At 47.8% G+C, this 24,242-nt stretch overlaps 1 long non-coding RNA gene across 1 annotated transcript; it reads right to left on the reverse strand.

Annotated features, from left to right (window-relative positions):
• Positions 1–16,389: 16,389 nt before the first annotated feature.
• Positions 16,390–23,923, reverse strand: LOC149347661 (uncharacterized). The gene is made up of 4 exons (XR_016292177.1): positions 23,811–23,923; positions 22,918–23,006; positions 20,869–20,950; positions 16,390–16,695 (listed from the first exon to the last, which is right to left on the reverse strand). It is a non-coding gene; the product is annotated as an uncharacterized LOC149347661 (long non-coding RNA).
• Between the last annotated feature and the right edge of the window lie 319 nt (positions 23,924–24,242).

A 24,242-nucleotide genomic window follows, 5' to 3' on the forward strand; every position in this document is an offset into this window, starting at 1 on the left:
AGTGACGACCTTGCTTCAATCGTCCGACGCATCGTCCAAGAAGAGCTGAGCCAGCAATTTCAACGCCCCGCCGCTGATCCCGTATACAACGCATGCTCGCTACAGCCTCCACTCCCTGAGCCACAAGTCAACTGGGCCAGACAGGCCTGCCCTGGTCCACGCACTAATACCGACCAAGGTCGCGTCTCTGCACATCCAACGTACCAGTCCTATCCCCGCTCTGAGGAAGAGCACTATTCTGCGCCTCGGAACTCCTACCCCCCTCCGAGCGACTTCCCCGGTACTTACGCTCCACGTGCGGCCCCAGTTTGCTACCGTTGTGGTCATCCTGGGCATACTTCCCGTTACTGTCGGCGTCGCGACCAACCACCCCGCTTCTTCACACAATCGTCGGCCCGGCCGTCCCTGGCTTTCCGTGGTCCCCAGTCCTGGAACCCTCCTCGTGACTGGCAGCCACGCCAAGACCGACTCTTCCGCCCCAATTCTCCCGTTTCCGACCGCAGCCTCACACGACCGCCTTCGCGACGTGGCCGTTCACCATCGCCTCGTCGTCGTTCTTCCCCACCACCGCCGGAAAACTAGCTCCTGCGGCCGATAGAGGTGAGGTCGCGGAACGGTCGTCATCAACAATTCCTCTGCCGGTCATTATGTTGAAGAACAAAGTGTCTGTGTGTGTTGGTGGCTTAAACACTCTTGCATTAGTGGACACCGGTGCCGCTGTGTCGGTGATGAGTTTTTCTTTCAAAAAGCGCCTTGGACGCAAAGTGATGTTTGCATGGGACCAGAGTGCCAGTTTTCGTGGTGTTGGGGGTGAAACTTTGCGCCCAGTTGGCATCTGCTTCGTATCAGTCACCATTGCTGGAGAGAAGTTTCGAGCAAAATTTGTCGTATTACTCCATGCCACGCATGATGTCATATTAGGTATTGATTTTTTACGTCAATGCGGGGCCACTTTGGATTGCGGAGCAGGAGAAATTTCTCTCCAGCGCAATATGCTATCTACTTTTGTGCAGGATTCATCCGACTGCAGTGATGGTGTCTTTAGTGTCACGCAAGATGTGCGTTTGCCAGCCATGGCAGCAATGTTCGTCTCTGTTCGCTCTTCGGACAACCGCAAAGGCACCTTCCATTTGCTTGTTGAGCCAGATGTGCACAACGCCGCGAAACAGAATGTTCTGGTGCCCCGGGCCATTGTTGCCGTTGTCGACGGTTACGCACAACTATGGACAGTGAATGCTTCGTCGGAGCCTGTTTTGATCCCATCGGGGCTTAAACTCGCTCGGTTTCATGCCTACGACATTCTTACTATCCAATCTGTGTCTGAGTGCGAGCCTTCCAGTCAAGCAGAAGACTTTTCCGTCAATATCATGCGCATGATCAGCAAGTCGCTTCCGTCGTCCGAACGGCTTGCTTTACAGACTGTTCTTACCCAGTATGCGTCGGTATTTGACTTCGCTCAGCCAGCCATTCCACCTTCGCTGCCAGTTACTCGCACGCAGCATCACATCAACACCGGTACTGCTCATCCGATCAGACAGAAGCCTTATCGTGTGTCCCAGGCTGAACGGAAGCTAATCAACGAGCAAGTGCAGGATATGCTACAGAAAGGCGTCATCCGGGAGTCGTCAAGTCCATGGGCTGCTCCTGTTATACTGGTACGCAAGAAGGATAATTCCTGGCATTTTTGCGTAGACTATCGTCGGTTAAATGCTGTGACGAAGAAGGACGTCTACCCGCTCCCGCGTATTGATGATGCCATGGACAGTCTTCAATCTGCATCGTACTTCTCGTCGGTTGACCTGCGCTCTGGATATTGGCAGATCCCCATGCATCCGTCGGACAGGGAGAAGACAGCTTTTATCACGCCCGATGGACTGTATGAATTTAATGTCATGCCCTTTGGGTTATGCAATGCCCCCGCTACTTTTGAGAGATTTATGGACACAATATTGCGTGGGCTTAAGTGGGAGGTCTGTATGTGCTACCTCGACGACGTGATCATTTATGGAAAGACCTTCCGCGAGCATAACGAAAGACTAGGTATGGTGCTGGCTTGCTTCGCAAGAGCTGGACTGGTCTTAAACTCCAAGAAATGCCACTTTGGTGAACGGCAAACCCATGTCCTCGGGTTTCTTGTCGACAAGGATGGTATCCGGCCAGATCCACAGAAGATCGCTGCCGTGCGGGAGTTCCCACAGCCACGCTCTTTGAAACACCTTAGAAGCTTTATGGGCCTCTGCTCATATTTCCGCCGCTTCATCCAAGGTTTCGCCGAGCTCACTCGCCCTTTGACTTCCCTCCTTCATAAAGACGCCCCGTTTGTGTGGTCGCCTGCCTGTGAGTCTGCCTTCCAGCAGCTGAAGTTTTTGCTCACTTCTGCGCCTGTTTTGCGCCACTTCGACCCGGCGGCGCCGATAGAGCTCCATACCGACGCCAGTGGTGTGGGCGTCGGCGCAGTGCTTATCCAACTTCACAACGGCGCCCAGCACGTGGTCGCATACGCAAGTCGCACTTTGACCAAATCGGAAGGCAACTACACCGTGACGGAAGTCGAGTGTCTCGCTGTCGTCTTTGCTGTGCAAAAGTTTCGACCATATCTACATGGACGTCACTTCAAGATTGTTACAGACCATCACTCGTTGTGTTAGCTTGTTGGCCTCCGCGATCCTTCCGGTCGACTCGCTCGCTGGGCCTTACGCCTCCAAGAATATGACTTTACGGTGGCGTATAAGAGCGGTCGCCACCATGCTGATGCCGACTGTTTGTCTCGTTTCCCTCTGCCAGACACGGCAAGATGTGAAGAGGACTTCGATGACTGTTTATCTTCTGTCTCTACCGAGTTTCCTAGCCTTGCGACTTTTAAGCAAGAACAACTCAAGGATCGTAGTCTCCAGCCGTTGTTTGATCAAGCCCGTACGTCTGCTCCTGTAACGCCGTTCGTCATATCAGAGGGCGTGCTCTATAAGAAGAACTATTCCGTGGAGGGTGCACGTCTGCTTTTGGTTGTCCCTGCCAGTCTTCGTGGCATTGTCCTGCATGCCATGCATGATGATATTTCTGCTGGACATCAAGGGTTTTCTCGCACGTTACACAGGACGCGGCAACGCTTTTACTGGCCTGGCCTTTACAAGTCAACTCAGCAGTACGTTGCAGGCTGTCTGCAGTGTCAACGCTTTAAGCATCGCACTGCCTCGCCCGCCGGCTTGTTGAAACCGATCAGACCACCTTACTCCCCTTTTGAGAAGATCGGGGTCGACTTGCTTGGACCGCTTCCCAAGTCTACCACGGGCCAACGCTGGATTATAGTTTGCGTCGACTACTTGACTCGCTACGTGGAGACAGCTGCTCTTGTGTCCGCCAAAGCAACAGACGTCTCGTCCTTTTTGCTACACTCGGTGATCCTTCGCCACGGAGCTCCTCATGTAATCAGCGATCGTGGGCGCCAGTTCATTGCCGATGTCGTGGAAGAACTCCTACGGCTCTGCAATTGTGACTATCGTCATTCGACACCCTATCATCCGCAGACGAATGGCCTGACGGAGCGCATCAACCGCACCCTCACGAAAATGTTGTCCATGTATGTAGCGGCCGACCATAAGAACTGGGACACTGTGCTACCGTTTGTAACATACGCTTACAACACCGGAACACACGACGTCACTGGATACTCCCCGTTCTTTCTGCTCTACGCGCGCCTACCACGCACCTTTCTGGACACGATTCTCCCTTTTTCTGACCATCGCGATCCGTCCATTGCGCAGACTCTCTGCCGTGCGGAGGAAGCGCGACGACTAGCTCGCCTCCGAACACTCAGTGCACAAGTTCTCACCAAGAGCCGTTACGACAGTGGACACATTGCGGTGACGTATGAGCCCGGTGACTACGTTTGGCTGTGGACGCCACTGCGTCGACGGGGCCTCTATCAGAAATTCCTCGCAAAGTACTGCGGCCCTTTTGTTGTTCTGGATCGCCTCAGTGACGTTAACTACACAATCGCCAAAGTCACCCCAGGCAATCGCCGCTCTCGCAAGGTCCAGGTCGTTCACGTCGCCCGTCTTAAACGCTGCAGTCACAACGCTGACTAACTCGCTCGAGGTCGAGCTTCGACTGCCCCGGGCGAAGTGTTACGCCGCGCTGCGGCGCTGGCGCACTGCAGTGCAGCGGAAAGAAGAAGAACACGGTGTGCGCGAGACCGTGGTGGAGCCCGCCTGACGCTGACCGTCCAGTGACGTCCCCGATCCCGACTTGTAAATAAACCCGTTCCCGTCCTCGAAACTTCGTGACAATATGCACAAAAGAGGCTGCCATCTTGAATACCCATACACGCCCGCACTCTCGCGGGCTGCCTATCGCTCCGCTGGAGGGGGCTTCCCAGCGGGCGTAAGCTTCGCTCCGTAAAAACGCTGAGCGGCCCAGCGACGTGCGCATGCGCAGTGGCATCTACGCTCGCCTGCTCCTCTCCGCTGGCCGTAAAAACGCTCAGCTAAAACTGCCTAATGAGCGCGAAAGTACAGTGCAAACGAAAGGAAGATTGCCACAAGTGATAGACGGCGAGGCACCAGAAAATCGTGATACATTGAGGGCGAGGCTAGCTGGGCCGTTTCCACTTTTATTTCTTTGGATTTGGGGGCGAGGGGGGGGGGCAGGGTTGATCAGATGTTGGGGTCACGATAGGTATCGTTTGAAGGGCATTTTTTTCTGCTGCACTCGTTTAACTTCCTGTCAAGTCACTCGTGAGGTAGCGTTTTATTGATGTTGAAATGCGCAGATGTACGCGGTGATAGAAATGCCAGGAAATCTTTAGGCTGGCGTCGACCAGTGCTTTTGGGTCTTCTCACCATTCCACGATGGCGAATCGCTTATTAAGAAAACAGACAGCGCTTTTTGCGACACATGGGCAGTATGTGAACTTGTGGGCACATTCAAGCGTGGTCGACGAGGAATATGCAAAGCAGAGTGATACAATGCGCGCTAGTGATCGGCTGTTGTCTGCATCCCCGTGCTACGGTAATATGAATGCCTGGAAGTCCTGTTGAATATTTGCTTGCGCGACAGAAGCGCGTCGGGCCACCCTTTCTCCTTGCTACCGGTGGCTCGCTTGTCGCAACGTCTTTTCTTCTTCTGCATTGGGTTTCAGCGGCGCCAAACCGTGGAAGGTATCTTGAAGCCGTCTCGGAAATGAACGGTATGAAACTCATCGCGAAGATGGGCATCGTATTCTGGTTTATTAGGGTTTAACGTCCCGAAGCAACTCAGGCTATGAGGGACGCCGTAGTGAAAGGCTCCGGAAATTTCAACCACCTGGGGTTCTAGGAAGTCCGTAGGAACGGTACTCTCACTTGGCTTAATTCGAGCCGAAGATGATGGTGCATAGCATGGTGAACGTGCATAGCATGGTGAACGTGCATAGCATGGTGAACGTGCATAGCATGGTGAACGTGCATAGCACGCGTGCTAAAGGGCGTGCGATCCATAGTTACCCTTTATGGAAATGGTCTGTAGACAGTCTATAGACTTCTTATAGACTCTATTGCCTTCATGCAGATATTTTTTGTCTATTCATAGTCTATAGACAGCAATCTATTAGAGTGTATGGCCATAAATCTACAGATTGTCTATGGCATTGCCTATAGACTGTTCTCAAGACTTTATAGACAGAAGTCTATAGACAGTCTACAAAAATTTGTGTAAGGGACACCAACATGAGAAGTGTTCAATGATCAGACCAAAACGCGAAAAAAACCCTTCTATGCTTCTGGACAAGGTGAGAGAAGTATCGCTGATGCAACATATGACCTAAGCACAAAGAGTTCACCCATGTTCACTTGATACTTGACAACGCATCTGTGTGAAGTCGTTATCTAACATGGCGGAGATCTACACGAGCAACAGTAGCGAAGCGCATATGTGATTCCTCTTTTTTTTTTGGACGGCAGGTCATTCGAACACACACCGTCATTAGTGAACAATCTGGTGTGGAAGTATTCAAACATGTTCCAAATGAAACGTGTGTTTTTTGAGAAACATTCCACCTGCATCCACGGCATGACTTGAAAACACTTGAGCTGCTGTTTCGCTACGCCATGACGAACGCTTACTTATCGCAGGTCAGATTACTAGCAAGAGAGACCCAAGTCAGGACCCGCTGTCTTCCAACCCAACGGCTACACTGCATGCATGCCGAATTTCTTTGGCATGCGCTGGCGGCTTCATGGCTCCCTTCACAGGTGGAGTGGTTGACTGCACACTACCCTGCACCGGCACCAAATACCGAGCTTGCCAGATCATTCACCACCTCTCAGCGTGGAACCAAGCACTACTCCAGGGCCTCTATGAACTCCGCGAACGACCACGAACACGTCCCGAATTAATGTTAGCGAGCATAGATCCGTGCGCCACAGTTTACGATCTTGAAAAGTTGCTGAGAGTGACCAAGCTCCTTTACTTCCTTATCAAGGAACATCACTGCCTGACAGCGGTTGACGTCGTCATTGGCAGACTCGGGGTGTACGACGCACTCCTCTGCGACGCCCTCCGCGACAACGAGCACATCCGTAGTGTCACCCTAGTGGATTTCACGCACAACCGCGATGCATTCGAGCCTTTTTTCCCGGTGATCTCGTCGTTGAAGAATTTGACGCACTTTCAATACACAACCGATGCAGAGTTCCGCAGGACACATCTGAGAGCTCTGGAGTCAACTCTGGAGAAAACGAATACGTTGGAGTCGTTGCATATTCCCGGACTCTGGAATTACGACATGGACCCAACGGACCTCCTGACTGCGATTACTGGGTATGCCTCTTTGAGAGAGCTTACACTAAACTACACGTTTCTGGAGACGCCTTCCGAAGACTTTGAGGCATTTTCAGAGTACCTCAAGACTAGCGGCTCCTTGACGACTCTGAGCCTCGACGGTGATTGCGACTTTCGTTGCTCCTGCGGCAAGGCGGTGTTACGGGCGCTATGCGGTAACGAAAGCATCCTCAAACTGAAACTGGACGGAGTTTTCTTCGATAATGAGGCGCTCGACCTCATCGCCAGTTTGCTCGCAAATAACACCGTGCTTCGCAGCTTCTACATTCATCCTGCTTACAAGTGCGTCATCGAAGGGGGTGGTCATTGTGATAGCTGGCTCCCCAGTCTGACAAGAAATGACACTATCGAAGAAATGACGGTGCCGTTTCAGATCTGGAGGCTACCGCAGTGGCTGCAGTTCTTCGAATTGTTATCGACGAAGCAGAACCTCAAAAGCATCAGCATAGCTTGGGTCGAAGTGTCAGTGACGGACTTGAAAGAATTGTGCGTGGCAATCTGTCAAAGTGGAGCAGAAGGAAGAGTTACTTTCACCCCTGCATTCGATCTTTCCCTCTACGGTAAGAACTTCAGCCTCATTCATTGCAAGAGCTTCGTCGACATCCAGGCTGATTGTGGAGACAGTGCCCCACAACTTAAGAAACTTACAGCCGAGGTCTCTGCTGTAAGTCACGTGACGTCATTAACCCTGAGCATCTCCCTACATCCGACTGAGAGGGATACGTTGTCTCCCATCGCCAGCCTAATCGGAGCAACAACCACGCTTAAGACGCTGCGTATTTTTGTGACTGCAACCGTTAAGCCTGCGGACTACAAAAACGTACGCTGGAAAGCCACCATCGAGTCGCTCTCAAGAAACCAGAGCATCTCAAAGCTGCGCATAAACTCGCATATCGTGGAGGCGAAAGACATCGAATATCTGGCCGATGTTATCAGATGCAGTGATAGCATCAGGAGGCTCGGTGTGATTGTTGAAGAGCGGATGTCGGACCTCTTCACGAAGCACTTGTCCACAGGCATTGCCAGCAACTACGCCCTGGTCAGCGTGAAGTTTCTCAATTACTCGGACCCAAACGCGTACGCCGTCCGGGACACGACGCGACGCAACTCCAGTCTGGTGGCACGGGCTTCTCAATTCCAGATGGCAGCTCATCTCGAAAGGTGAGTATGGCTGCTTCAAAGAACGCACACCCGGCGGCCATATCTTTAATTGGCGTGAATTTTGCGTCCCTAATTGCCCCTAGTAAAAATCTTCCCTCGGCTAAACTCCTCGCATATCCACGCTGTAATTTGACGTGTGTGGTTGCACTTGGTGGTCCATTTTGTTGCGAAAGCAACTCTACTGGAGCCTAGCTATCCCAGCAAAATTTCCAAAATTTGTTGGGCCACAGCGCTGAGGCTAACGACGTTTTCGAAATTCTAAGAACGAATAGGAGTAATATTTTGCGGTGGGCTACTCGCCTCTCAATAATTAAGGAGCCAAACGGTAATAGTTACGAATAACTATTCAGTAGTAGTTAAACAGCCTGACAGTTAGCACGTGTTAGGTGAATGCTGATGTACTACACAGCTGACATTGCTATGTCGAAAAAAAAGCGTTCTTCTAAATGAAAAAACCTAATTTTAAGAACTGTAAATTCTTAGGTGAAACACGTTGTATGCCGACAGGGAATTTTTTTTTCTGGCAGAGAAGGAACGAACCACGTCCAGTGTCCGCTCAAATTTTCTACTGTTAAGTGGTAATGTTACAGCAACTTTTTTTTTCTCGTGGCAATGAGACGTTTTTTTTTTCTTTCTAGTTGGATAAAGAATATGTTTAGTGCGGCAAATGTGACAACGCTGGAAGGTTGAAATGCCGGCATGTCTTTCAACTGAACTTCTTAACGTGCACGAGTGTAAGGGACCTACGAAATACAGGGCGCATCGTGTTCCCCTTTTGTTGTTTGTTTCGCTGCAGTGGACTGTTATTGATCTCCCAATGTTACAAGAACTTTGAAATAGTGGTGCGCAGTCAAGTACGGTCATCTCCCTTTTCGTGCGTTGTATTTTGTTTTTAACATTTTCCGCTGATAAGTTTGGATGCTTACTGGACACGGTCTACGCGTCGCCCATTCATGTCGACAGAGGTAATACGTAGATGAAGTTAAAAGCAACGCAAACCAATGTATACGTACTACCCTTTGTGGCTCACAATAATTCGTGCTGGCATGCATCACGACTGTACGTTCCAAGATTGAAGGAGAGGGCTGAGTCGGGCTGGTTGGTTCATGTTAAATAGTACGACGAAACAGCGCTGACGAACGGGACGGAAGAAGAGGCAGACTCATGCGCGGAGAGACTCATGCGCAGACATTCATGCGCAGGCAGACTCATGCGCATGTGTCTCTCTACTTCCGTCCCGTCGGTCAGCGCTGTTTCGTCGTACCAAGATTACTGATTAAGTGTAGATTAACATGCATGGGACACACAAGTATCCCCTCTTTAGGAGACGAGGAAAATGTTTAATCAGTGATGCGCCATTATTATTTTATATCGCTTAGTACGATACCTTCGATTCGTATACATCTACGGCTACCGCAGCGGTGGCTTAGTGATTTGAGCATCCGCCTCGCATGCTGAAAGTGTTGGGTTCGATCTTCACCCAATGAACACTGAACGTCCCCTGGACGTCCTCAAGACGTCCTGAATGTCCCCAGGACATCCAGGGGAGGTTCAGTGCCCATTGGGTCAGCGCTGTCAGCTACCCAGAGCTGATACAATCGGTACAAGCATTGCCTTGGCCTGGTGCTCTGCTTCTTTAGGGTGAAGTGGTTGGTAAATGGGTCGCTGACCCCACCTCGAGTAGACGGAAACACCTTGTGTCATGACGCTCGTTGGACACGGATGCTGTGCGGCTCAAAATTTCAGCTTCATTATTTGTACTTATGCGTAAGCAACGGCTCGTAGTGCTTTCGTTCGTCGAATGATTACCTTTGACGCGATAGCGTTAGAGGCCGCATTACCCCGGAAATCCGGCGTAGGCGTTGTCGTCGTGGCGTTGTCGGCATGTCGGTGTTGTGAGCGAAAAATCACGAGCCTGGCTCTGGCAGGTGGTGCCCTGAGAGCAACCCAGGAGATGGGTGGGCCACCTAAGTCACGTGACCTTGAGGCGTCATCAAAACCAGCCCACCTGATAGTGAGCCAACTGCTCACCCTGAAATGTACCATTTAAAATATTGATTGGTCGCTCGGGAGGAGCAAGCTGGGCCTCATAAGGCCCCCCGGAGGGAGCACTTGCCATCGCTCTACAGTGGCGCATCCCTTAACCGCTGCACCATGGCGCAAGGAGGGGTACGAGTACTACTAGGAATCTATAGATGTAAAGTTAAAAATGAGTTCATGTCAATATGGGAATTAACCCATTAGACTATCGCGTGATACCCTTAGGTGTAGCTTGAGTGTCCGCTTCAATTTTTGTTTGCGCTATAATCTCATTGAAAAAGTACAACGTAAGTGGCTGGGCGAGTTGGTTCCGATATTCCTTGACTACAGAGCAACGCACGGGACACGAGGAAGGACACAGTCAGCTGTGTTGTGTCTCTGCCTGTGTCCTTCCTCGTGTCCCGTTCGTTGCGCTGTAGTCATGGGCTCATCGAAAAACGAATAGGAAACGAGTAATTGGCCCCTCTGAACAGCGAAATCGCGTCACTTTAGAGAGGGGATTTGATAGCCACGACCTGAATTTTTTACGACGCGTAGGTGTTTGCTAAATAAAGTTTCCTCCTGTAGTCTCCTCCCTTTAATCTATCCCCTTTCGTTGTTTCCTGCAGCTATAAATTATGGGGCACTCTGCGTCGCGGCGCGCTTGCTTTCCCCTATTTCTCTTCTTTTTCCGTCTCTTCCGCCTCCGTTTCTATTCGATCAGGTTCTCGGTGCGCCCACTGCAAGGGGGAATGCCAATATGAAGCAGATGCAGTGCGAGCGTAGCAAAAGTTTTGTTTTTTAAATCTTTTTTTTTATCCGCCTTAAGAAAAAAGGCACTGTCTTATTTCGTATGCATCGACTCTGGCAGGAAAAAACGTGATACGAAATCTTCACATGGTGTTACGTGACAAGCCTTCAGGAAAGGTCATTTAGAGAATCTTATTTCCTCGCAAGCACACACCACAACTCAGTCTCTTGTCTCGTCACAAACCATCTGCTGTGTCCGCAGGATAACTGCCGGTGCCATGGAACGCGTCTTCAGACATCGTGCCCTGCTGGAAGAGTTCGCCGAAGTGGAATGCATCTCCGCGGAGAAGGCCGCAGCTGGGCTAAGAGCTGCACTCTGCGCATTCGACGACATGCGCTCCTTCATGGTTATGGCGGGCGTCGTTCGCGAGAACGTCGTGTGCCGCGCCCGGCAAGACATGCGGACGCAGCTCGACGACCTGAACGAGGATTGCTGGAGGGCGCTCCGGCGCTACCTGTTTTTGGACTACGTGGTCACGAGTGAGTGAGTGAAATACTTTATTGTCCGACAGATGACGACGACCTCATCCTACCCTCCGGCTCTCCCTCTCAGTCGAGAGATGAGGGCCAGGAGTGATTGCGGAGGACAGGGTTGCCGTTTCAGATGATACTGGTGGTGGTAAAACTTTATTGCCCACAGTAGGGGTCGTGAAGGACACTGGGCTAGGCGCCAGGTGCACAGGGCAGCTCCCACGTAGGCACAGAGAGCCCGAAGATCTCCGCCGCTGCGCGGGCCTCCTGGACAGCCCGAAGCTGGTCGTGTAGTGAAGCACTTTTTAGCACTTTGTCCCAATGTTCCTTGTTCTTGGAGTAGGCGTCACCCGATGCACAACCGCACAGCATATGGTTCAAGTCTACACGTTCACTGCATTGTTCACACACATGTTGTCCGTCGTAGTCTGGGTCGATGTGCCTCATGCGCCAGGGGTTGGGGTATGAGTTCGTTTGGAGGAAGCGTAACGTGACCGACTTGCCGCGGGTTAATTTCTTGTCGGGGAGGGTGCTTGCCTGGAATTTTTGAATCCCGCCGGCCTCTTCAGCCAGTCGGACGGCGGGGAGCTGGTGCTCAGGGTCTGGGCTACGCAGCAAGGTCTCCCGGGCGTCTCTACTGCCTATTTTATTCGCCCTGCCTGGGGATTGTGTGTACTCCCAAATAATATGGTCGAGGGTCCCTCTCGCTCCACATTTCTTCCGCCTGCGTGTTTACTGCAATAACTGTGTTTTTATATTATTTTATATTATGACTCTCTTGCATTAGCGAAAAGTGTCCGCAATTTTGTCCGCTGTACGTTCTCTAGAGATAAATGTGTGAAAATGTGATTGTGACAGATAGTGTTGTCATGGGCAAAATGTGGTTGATGAGCTTTAATAAGTGAATAAACAGCTAGAAACGCGAAAAAAATAAGACTTCAAAATAGCTATAGACTTCAATATGGTACATGGACGACGTCAGAACAGCCACAGACGTTGATATCGTATGTGGGCATTTTGCTTTTGCATTGCTCCATTGCGGGCCGCCGTAGTGATCTCAAAGTTTTTAGTTTTACTCGCGTTTTTTTTGTCGTCTCAGTATTTTATTGGGGTACTTATGCGATTCTTATGTGTAATGCGAGAACGTTACTTGCCGACGAGTTATCGAGGACTTGAGACTCGAACGTCTTCGCTGCAGCAGCTCGTTTCGCGCGTTTCATTGCGTTGTCGGGTTCCCGTACTTCATCGGCATTGAGCTACCGCCTCCGGCCACGCAATGCAGTCTCGCCTAATGATGTACACGCGACGCGAGGGATTCAACTTCGAACATGAAGACCCCATACCTCCTCAACCTCACTCTCCGAAAGCTGAAGGACAACTGACGTTGACGGCAAGGTTTCTCGCCTTGTGTAATCTCTAACCGCGTTTACGTGAATACGACACTGGTGCATGCTATTTCCAGCGTATCTCGAGAAGGTGACACTACATGTACGCCATCAAATCAAGCAGGAACAGGAGCCTCTCGCCCAGTGTATGCGGCGGAGGTGACCAGCGGCTCCCATCTAGAGAATGGCCTGCATTGTTATCTGACAGAGGGCGTATCGTACAGCCACCCCAGTGAGGAGGGGCGGCCCTAAACCCGGTTGCATTCACTGCGGAAGTCGACTTGACCTTCGTGGATGGGCAGAATGGCATTCCATTGTGTAAAGATAGTTAGTTAGTTATATGGGGTTTCATGGCGCATAAGCAACTATGGCTATCATGCGCCAAACACAAGGTTAGATTATGTTATGTCAAGTGTATAGAGGTTACATTATAATAGATTTAAAACATTGGCTTTCTTTAGAAACTTACAAACAAGTGAAAACTCGACAAGTGTTTGCTCGCCTAAAAGCAATGCGGGATGAAATGGAATGTGTTCATTGTAAAATACCGTAAAAATGTTTTCTAAGTTCTTCGAGATGCGAACAAGAAATTAAAATGTGATTTACTGTGAGCTCCTCACCACACATTTCACACACAGGTTTGTATTTTTTTGTTAAGAAGTTATGGGTGATGTGTGTGTGTGACCTATGCGTAACCGACATAAAATTAGTTCAATGAAACGCTCTCTGTGGCGGCATGATTTCCATTTTTTTAAATTGGGCTTTATGGTATGCAGCTTGTTGTTTCCTTCATTTTCCCAAGAAGCTTGCCACTTGGCTCTTAGTTTGCTATGTACTGACTTCATGTAATCCCTAGGACGCAAATTCACATGTTTTATTTCCATGGTTCTAGTTTGTGCAGCACAGATGTCGGCTCTCTCATTGTCCCTAATGCCAACGTGACTGGGAACCCAGCAGAATTTTATAACATGTTTTTGTGTTGTGACCTTTACTATATTGTGTATGACGCTTCAAATCAGTGGCTCCGTGGCATTTTTTGGAGTTTAATGCTGTAAGGACGCTCAGTGAATCTGTATAGATGATGCTGTTTTTGATGTTTTCATTGTGCAAGGAGTAGTGTTTCTCTACGTCAGTGGTGCGTCGTAGTTCCCAGCGTACCCTGCGTAGGCGACACGTCACAGTTTAACATGTGCCACATTGTCATGGAGGAGGAGGAATGAACTTTATTAGACCTCTTTTGTCGCCGTTAGCCCAATTTCGCCTCAGGTGGCCTCCATGAAGGGACGACCACGAGGACCCAGTCTGCGATGTTGGCTTGTTTGGTTTATTGGTTTAACGTCCCGTGGCGTTTAACGTCCCGAAGCAACTCAGGCTGTGAGGGACGCCGTAGTAAAGGACTCCAGAAATTTTGACCACCTGGGGTTCTTTAACGTGCACTGACATCGCACAGCACACGGGCCTCTAGAATTTCGCCTTCATCGAAATTCGACCGCCGCAGCCGGGACCGAACCCGCGTCTTTCGGGTCAGCAGCCGAGCGCCGTAACCACTGAGCGATATTGGCTTGTATACTTATTTGTCTTCACTGCGTACGATCTTTTCCCAGCTATCAGCTGAATGATATGGCTGGAGCTTTCTGGGGGGTGGATTTCTCTCGCATCTCCAGAGAATATGGTCATCGTCTGCGGTAAGGTTTTTGTCACAGATATGGCAAATATTATTAACTTCACCTTTTGTAATTAAGGCCTGAGCATGGTTTGCTTTGTTGTCCGATTGAGGCGGTAATGTATAGCCACGCCAGGGAGAGGGAGGGGCGCCCCTAAATCTGTTTTCGTTCATCCCAGAAGTCGGTTTGCCCATCTCGGAGAGGGAGAGTCGCATTCCGCAGTGCGAGGAGGAGCGTTTCCCTCTTTCCATTGGCGGCAGCTGTGCCACTTCCAGGAATGGTGACGTTATTCACGTGCCGCGCTTCTGTTTCTGACGACGGCGGGGTTTTCGCTAAACAAGCCAAGTAATGCGAGCTGCTCTCGCACTGAAAACAAATGGACAATCTGTAATTGTTCTTGCCCGCAGTGTAGTTTAAGCAACCACTTGGCATTCATCAATGAAGCAGACATATTTTCCGAATGCGTACTTGTATAAATAAGTACCTGCAGCGCCCAGGGGCATTATAGCAGGGGGGACAACAACAGTAAACATATACCTAAAATGAGCATGTCACAAATATTGAAAATAAACAATAAGGCACATTTTGTCTAAAATAAAACAGTAACGCATCACTGTAATGGCGGTCCGAGAAAAGTTCTGAAAGTGTGGAAAGCTTCTACGACAGATTGGCCGCCAGGAAAGAGTGAAAATGTTTAACCGTTTTGCATTGTTCTATGCTCTTGGGAAGCCTATTCCAAAGCGAAGAAGTAAGCGGTAAGTGAAGAAGTAAGCGTATAAGCGGTTTTAGTTCTACCAATTAATTATATTGTCCTATTGGTTTCCGCCTTTTGCTTCCTTCTGATAAGTCGTTAAATTCGTGGTCTCGTTGAGTTTTCTTTTGCCGACGCTCTAAAATTATTGCAAAACGGCTGTTAAGCATAGCCTGGGGAGAGATGTGGCACTGTGATGTGTCCACTTTCTGAATGGCAGGTGCCACCAGCGAACTAGCCTGCGCGCCATTAATCATGTGGCTGAGCTTGAATGGACTCGGGACAATGAAGGATTTATCTGTAGCGCGAACTCCCAGCTGAATCGAGATGTAGACAGGTGGGTTCGAAACGTTTTCGTAACAAACACGTACCGCAAATGTGAAATTATTTTTGCTGCGATAGTCAGTCGGTAGCTGTGCTGTGAATAAGACATTACCGGTCTGTAAAGTTTCTGTGCCCATCGAATACAATGACATTTTTTTTTGTACAGAATTAAGGCTGGGAGATGTCGAATCTTCTTGCACCAATGCTGACCATTCATGGCGTCACAAATCTGCCACCATTGTTTGTGTAGAAGCTCTAGAGTACAGATTTAAATACGCTTCTACAATTGCGTTCATCTCTTTTAAGAGTTCTGTTGCGTTTATTCCTTTTTCAGTTGTTTGCAAGCTGAAGGAAGGAATAACTTTATTTTCGCTAATGCTTATTTCTGCGGTTTGGGGGCATCTTCAGAGACGTCTTGGTTCTGCCCCCAGGAGCCTTCTCTGTCGAAGTCCTCCGCCTCTAATCAGTGGTCGGTTGCCCTCAGTCCAGGGCTCCGCTGGCCACTGCCGCCCGTTGAGCTCGCTGTACCAGACCTCGTTGGTCTTCACAGCAGTCGCTGGACAGCAGTCTCTCCCACTGCTCCGCAATCGGACCACTGGATTAACGCTACTGCGCCTAAAAAATTTTTTATGCACACTCGTATTCTGTAAACTTCTGATCGCGATAGTACATGAAGTTGTGTCCATCATTGAATGTGCACCATGCATTTTTATGTAAGTCTTATGAGGGCCCTTTGCTTCAAGCCCTGCGTATGCTGACTGCCCTCCGCTAAGTTTCTTCGAAGCGCCAGCCTAAGAGGGAAGACGAAAGAAGGGGATACAGTTTTCGCTCTCAGTCCAGCAGTCTGCGGAAGGATAGGCTAAAGGGGCCATAAAATGGTTGCTGGACATGTAGCAGTTCCATATTCCAGCAAAAATGAGGATGTACTGAAAATGTTGCAAGAGTTGTAATTTTTTATTAACCCCCATACATTGTTAATATTCTATTTGTTTGTAGCGCAACTGTTTCTGAATACAAAAGTACTACTCAATGTTGTCTATCACAGCTGGTACATTTTCCTAGCATCATTTTGTCTACTCGCTGACAATCCGTGTCACGCACAGATGATGTCTCTCTCCGTGGTTTGTCTTCAATGCTGATATTCCGTGTTGATACTTCTTAATCCATCTAAGCACGTTGTTCTTGTGCACGGTGTTATCCCCGTAAACATTGAGTAACCCTTCAATGGATGTCGGACAGCCTGCACCCTTCGTAACTCCACGAGGAACCGTTGCTTCTCCTTGAGATCCGTTAGCTGCATGCAACAAAAATGATCTCTTAGTTACCTGCAAAAAATCAATGGTTATTATACAAACACTTATGCTATCAACATGTAGAAGCTGTACCAACTTTTGCATTTATTTAGGTACAACCATCGTAATACAGCACCTTGCAAGTATGGGTACCCTGTATACGCTGTATAACAAAAAACTGCGACGTTAAGCTTGTGGGCTGACATCAAAGATTAAGTGCGAAGGTGGTGCCGGTGGCCAGTCTGGTCACGAAGTGTGTACCGTTTCTGCTAGCTTACGATGTCCCTGATAAACGATTAGATATACTGCCATTAGCTCGTTCTGATAAAAACTAATAACCGGTTTACACAAAAAAGGCGGCGTTTAACACAAGTGTAACGACATGGGGAACAGAATGACCCCATTGGTGTGATGCCAGATCTGTATGAGGCGTGAAAATGTGTGCACTCTATAAACAGGATTTCATAGTGCAGTGAAGTCATGATGGTGCGGTGAACGTCCATAAAAAAAGAAAGACTGTCCGTTCCTTGCAGTTGGAAATTATGGCACGACAGACAGTGGTTATTTAATTCTTAACCACTCGTATCATAAACTACGAAACAAAAGACAGAAATCATTACCTCCGCATTATGCTAGCAATCGCATTCAAACGCCACTATGAAAACATTGTTGGCACCGCTAAAATTTATCTTGCCGATTCGCAACAATTAGTATTTGGTTCATTTCGTGCATAGTCAAAATTCTGTGAAAGAACAAATCTAAGGCTTGTGACCAACTTGATGGCCCAAAGACACTGAACAAGTTTACATCCAACTAATGCTTTTTATTTTACTTGCACCATTTCTAAGAACATCAAAAGGTGTGAGCTCACTCAGATTAACGCAAAACATTTGGAACAGAATGTGCTGGCTGCTGTGAACATGCTGACGTCAAACTATGCATTGAAACTCCCTATGGTAATAAGTAAACGGCATGAAAACCGTATAATAAGTTTTCGGTATAAGTGGTTCGGTAGAAACGTTATAATAACCGGAAAACAACCGTTACTGGCATAACGTAGTGTACATATATTCATGTCAGTGAAGCCTCTTTTGTCTCCAAGGGACTACTTATTGCCAGCAGTTTTCATTGCACTGGAGTAGCGGCCGCCTTCTGGAGAGTGCCATTACTTTTGCGTGACACATGACGCTATCATCCCGCACTGGACGGTACACAACTGTCACAGAGTTGCATTGTATAGTCAGGAATCCTATCTGCTCTTTTCCAGCGACAATTCGGCTGCGAAGACATGTGACTATTGCAGTCCCCTATTTATGGTTTATGGTTTACAGGGGTGTAACGTCCCAAAGCGACTCAGGCTATGAGGGACGCCATAGTGAAGGGCTCTGGAAATATCGATTACCTGGGGTTCTTTCACGTGCACTGACATCGCACAGTACATGGACCTCTAGAATTCCGCCTCCATAGTCTCCTGCTACCGACATGTTATGCACCACGTGCCGGTGGCAGTAAAGCAAAATAAAATCACAGGTCACATAGCAGATCATAGCACAGTTAGCTGTTCTAATCGGAACAGAGCATGATTTCATAGTGGATGCTCATTGTCATCTTGATGTGCCCAAGGGACAGAAGGAATTACTCAGAATTCGCTCTGAAAGCAAAGGTCATGTGTCCCTCATGTGAAAGAGTTATTGCAAAATGCTCTTCTTGTTCCAGCTTCTACTTCGCTGGAAGTAGTTATGCGGCCTATAGGAGGTACGCAATCAAGCCACAGTGGTCGCCATTTCGGCATAGATGAAACACAGCGAATGGCTACGGTGCATGTCTAATAGGCTTATCTCCGACTCCTCCGGCCTGCATCGCTGAACCAGCGCATTCGACGCCAAAATGGCGCCCGTGACCTTATGTGAATACCTCTTACACGCCGCTCCCAAGCGGTTGCTGTTTGCTGGTTTTAGCTACAGGCACTTGTTTTGCGTTACATCTTAACGTCGCCCTCAGTTTTGGGGTATTGGAAGCGCAATGAGCATACCAACAGACTCTTAAACCAAAATGCATTAATTCTACATAAAATACACTGGGTGCCTGAGTTTTAGGGATAAGCGAGTAAGATTACTAGAAATATAAAACAGTTTCACAGTTTCACTCCCTTTGTCGTAGCATTTACTATTTCTGCATTTCTATGATTCTATTACATTTTTACCAGTAATTTACATGAGCTAGCTTTTAAGAATGAAGAAATTGGGCAAACTGGACCACTGCGCTGTAATAAAATACCATGGTAAGAAGGACATGTCGCCATCTTAAACTCATGACATTACATGACAGTTCCCTTGCGCACATTTAAAAACAATGGGTGCAAGATCTAAAGTGCGGCAGGGAGAGCTCAGAAGATGAGCCGAAGCCAGGGAGACTATTGACAGGCACAACCAACGAAGGTGCTCGACCCTTTTGGATGCGGCAACGCACGCTCGGCAATTGTCTACGCGCCATGTAGCAGAATGGCTGGGAATTATACAGAAGAGAGCATACTATGCTATATCCAGGAATATTAGCTTCTTAAAAATTTCTGCTTGATAGGTTCCACGTCCCGTCACTCGTGAGCACCAATCTGCTTACTCGATTATTTATCATGGGCGAATATCGGTTCATCTCTGTACCATTGGCTAGAGAAAGAGCATCAAGTTTTGTGGGATGGCAAGGATATGTTGCTCACTGAGTGTCATGCGAAAGGTTAAAACATTGCCGGATTTTATTACTGCGAACTTCTGAAGCGTCTAAAATAATGCGAGAAAGGAAACCAGGAACGCTGACCAGGGGAGTCTTGTACCATCAGGACATTGTACCATCAGGACATTGTACCATCAGGACATTGTACCATCAGGACATTGTACCATCAGGACAAGTGCCTGGTAGTTCCAGCTTGTTCCTCACTCGTGTGATCTGCCAGATGTTTCCCCCTCCTAATCTTTTTCCAAACATGAAATATTTCTTGCTCGGCACAGTTTTGCCGCTAAAAATTAGGATAGCAGCTGGAGAGTTTCGGTGAAAAGGTTTTTCAACACCGCTGTATTTCGGAAAAGCTGGAAGTGGTTTTATTGTCTGGAGACAATAAAACCTTTATCACTACACTTTATTACTTTGTCTTTTATCACTACAAAAGGCATTCACTGATTACTTCAGGAAATTGTCACGCCAGAAATACATGCATCCATGGCATGAGGCCGCTAATGAGTGTTGTACTCATTCGAAACGGACTGCGTCTGCAACATAATCAACAATAAAAATAACCAAGGAGACCCGGTACCTTATACACCACAGGGAGGCTAGCTGGAACGAAGCTTAGCAGGAAACGATGCGTGTTCGATATGTTTAGCCTTATACAGCGTTAACACTTCGCTGAGACCAAATAGAATAGTTGTTACATTCACATCAATGCCTGAATATATCTTGTTTCCCTGTCCCACGTTACTGCCCACAAAGAGAGACGGACACTGGAAAGGTGGGCCTTGAGGTCTAAAACGGTTCAACAGTACACTGCTTCAACGCAGTCTTCTGCCGCGCTTATTCTTGGAAAGAGAATTTTAGTTGTTGCGACTGTGCGGTTGTGGAGGAAGCACAATGAAGAACGACAAGCTCACTGAAAAGAAATTTAATGTTGAATCCTCTCACTCTAATGTTTTTCTGAAAATGTTGCAGTCCAGAAATCATTCGATGGCGACCATCACACATAACGTGCTCTTTATCGCAGACGGTGTCTGCAGGTGCTTGTTTGGATTTCAGGCCTGTGAGTATGTGGCCAGTTTATGTGAAGTTACAAAACATTAACAAAGGTCATAAGCCTTTCGAATCACACATCACTCCCGCGCTTAGCGCGAATACTGGTGAAGTACATGTATTGCATGTGCAGCCAATCATTCCGCTCCAGCAGTTCGCCCTTCAGCTTATGCCCAGTGTGGATAGAGAACAGCTGATCTGAGTTTCCGAATAACGGGAAAACCAGCCTAGAAAAACTTTGATAGCTTGCAGCTCCTTCACACACTGTTTCATTATCACACCTTGTTACAAAGAGAGCGCTACGAGAGCAGAAGGTGCTTCGTGGAGCCACGCGTTCTTCCTTCCATATAAATGGAATCACAACGGAACTGTACCACGTGAACGGAAGCGGGTCTTACTTGAATATTTGGTGGAACAAGCATGCAGCAAATTCTGGAAGGGGTGGCATGTCGGGGTTCATCATGTTCCCACAACGCATCGCTGAAAGTAAAAAAAAAGGAAGGAAAACACCATATTTGAGTTGGTTACAAGTGTGCTAAGAGGGAACTCGTGTTGCTGATTTTGCGGAATACAGCATCAGTGCAGGGTCTCAAGTGGCTGGTTTGAAAACAGGTGATATGCTTTTTTTGTGGCTTATGGGATTGCTTCTCGCTTCATATTTTGTACTTTCTCGCCCCTGATATGTCTGATGACTGCCTAAATCAATTGTATCAAACTAACCCTTAAAAACATTACAACCTCACCAGAGTAGTCTTACCCCGAATCTGACTTATTACAAATGGCTGCTGACAGGAGCCAGAGGCTTTGTATCCCATCAAAGCAACTGAAGCCATGCGATGTCTGGATATAGGACAAGCTGACTTGTCGAAAGGGAACAAATGTGTTGCGTTCAGCTTCATAGCATGTAAGCAGCTAAAGCTGTCATGCGTCAAGAGGTAAATATGCCTGGCAGAAAAGAAGAACATGTTTTAGTTTAAAAAAAGATGGGCTTCTTTTAGGAATTATGTTTTTTCTTCCGGATCGACAACTTTTTTTTGCGAGAAAAAAGGAGAGGGTCTTCCTAACGAAGGTCTGTTTTTTTGAAAATGGTGCCCCGAATAGGATAACGCAGTTGATCCCTGCGCAAGGAGGAAGACTTAGATCGCATTCGCAACCCATTCAGAAGATTTGAATGATGCCCGAAATAGCTTTGCTTTGAATGTGCCAAGAGCTGCACGTTCAGTGGTGACATCACACTGTTTAACTCATAGATGTAGAGTGCGCGAAGAGCTCTGTGCCAAAATAAGTGCCCACAAAACCCAAGAACTGTGTCTGTTACTGTAATAATATTTTCTTTATGAGCACTCTAAATTCAATGCAGTATATTACAGCAATAAACGCCGTGACAATAGCATTTGTTATCCTTTATTTTTGGTCCTAAGTCAAAACACATTCAATGACTTGTTCAACAGCCCCGGTTTTTTTTTTTTTGAGGTTGAAAGTTAAGACTTCTGAAAGAACATGTGTTTTTCAGTCGACGGTTGCGAAGACTAAAAAGCACATACGCCACCAAATGATTAAGAATGACTCCCCAGTGGAAATTATTCAGTGCAATGGAGCGAATGCGTGACCAGACAGTCGTAATGAACCGATAAACAGTACAAGGATGAAGTTTGCAACGTAGCACATCTTCCCAGGCAGTAATCAAAGCAGCACCAGGTAATCGTCCCAATATTGGAAACATATTGGCGAATACCGGTCTCACAAAGGACCACAGTAACACCATCCCTTTGGAATATTGGGCCCATTACCTGTGCTGCGTGGGAGTACCATCCCATTTTCTATAAGGCAAATGCAGTGAACTTATCCACGAACTTCAGACCAGTGCGCTGAAGGACAGGTTGGTCGAAATAGGCATCCTACCAAAGAAAGAGAAGGTTCTAGGTTAAGCTACAGACTAGCGCCTGAAATATCCTTACAGGACGCGAGAAACATTTTTCAGTTGAAGTCCTCAAAAATAAGCCAACAAAAGTTAGGAACAACAGGCGAAACTCTCGGTGCCATTTGCTATTATTTGCAGTGTATTACCTCTTTTGTAAATAATTAATGCGTGTTCTATTTACTGCGCTGTACAAAAATGTTCTGTATGAGATTCACATCCCCAAGCTGGTTCGCATTTGCCAAGCATCAAAGTGCCCACAGTGACAACATAGTTTCATCGAGCGGCTTAGCCAGTTGGGTAGTTGCCATCTCTACTCGACTCGATGTGATGTAGGGCGAGTCCGATGCACTTATGAATTTGTTTATTTCCAGCTAGTATTTCTTGCATTATGGGCGTTTCGAAATATGTTAACAGTTCTCTCTCTTCCTTCACACCAGCAGGCGCTGTTGCATAATTATAAACTGTTTTTACATTTTTTTCTGGGCACTAGCAATCGCCGACTCAATAGAAATAGAAATGAACTCACCCATGAATTTCAGGGCAAGGCGCTGAAATTTCAGGTCCTGTTCAGAAATCGCCCTCTGCCCAGGTACCACACCCAAGGAAATGCCAGTCCTGTAAAAATGGCAAAAAATAGGAGCTGCAACGTAATAAGTCATTGCTACAACTTCCGGTCCTACCATTTCTATGAGTCGTCAGTTGTAGAGGAGTAGGGCGGATGGGTGCTACCAGAACAGCACAAAGTGGAAATACTCTTATCACTCATCTACTTCTCGAGCATACCTCCCCCAATTTTGACACTAGTCTCAGTCGACGCATACTGTTTGGAAAATCACGCTCCATAAGTGGTGCCTCCAAATTCAAAGGCACCCTGGATACATGAAACTACAGTGCCATTACTTGACAGCGCACTCACCCTGCAGAAGTTTAACTGTTAATTATTTGTCTCTCTCGGGTATCTCTAATCGGCTCGTTTCGGGCAGGAGAGCAATTCACATGGTTAGCTATGCTTTTTAGTTCGCACCAGAAAATCTGAAAACTTCAATGAGACTGTCAAAACCGGCCGATCCCTAACAAATTGCATGACTTAACACTGCATTCGAAATTTAGCGTTAAGCAAGGATAGCAGGATAATTACAAAGATTGCAGTTTTTTTATCTCCCGGAAGCATGTTTGAACGCCATTTGCAGTGTTTGCAATCATAAATCGGCAAGGTGGTCAGCGTCTAAACAGGCAACAAGGAATCAATGTCGTTACCTTCTCAGTACAGACGAACCTTAGACGCTTCCCATGTCGAACACAGGGCATGATTTGAAAAGTAAAAAAAAAAAGCATTCGCCGCTTTTTTTTTATATCCTGAAGCAGGCTACTTAGAAAATGGGACCCATAACCCTGTCCCCTTAAGCAGCATTCCCTCACCAGGGTTCCTGTCCAGCAGAGAGTCACAACGGCTGGGAGTTGACACGTCACAATTCCAGAGACTTTGCTGGGAATCTGCTGCAGGCGCCTGGAAGGACAACGTCATCTTTGGTACGAAAGTATGTTCAGAGCTTTAACGAGACGAAGTGGAGCCAATGCGATCGGGTGCTGAGCGACCACCTTGCGGTCATGATGGAAACTAAAGGGGAAAGGTTCCAAGTGCAAAGATACACGACACCACCACAAGAAATATGCACGTCAATGATCATGGACAGATGATGTGTGTTTACCTCTACGTTTTGACAACTGAACTTACGCAGTGCTAAAAACAATAACTTGTGCACACAGCGTTGTTAAAAGGCCTCACGACAACGCTGATCCTATTGGTTCGTCTGAAGTAGGTTCTCTGTACGTTCTACATGCGGGATATGA

Source organism: Amblyomma mixtum, chromosome 4 (assembly GCF_055824585.1).
Source record: "Amblyomma mixtum isolate Tamu chromosome 4, ASM5582458v1, whole genome shotgun sequence".
NCBI lineage: Eukaryota > Metazoa > Arthropoda > Arachnida > Ixodida > Ixodidae > Amblyomma > Amblyomma mixtum.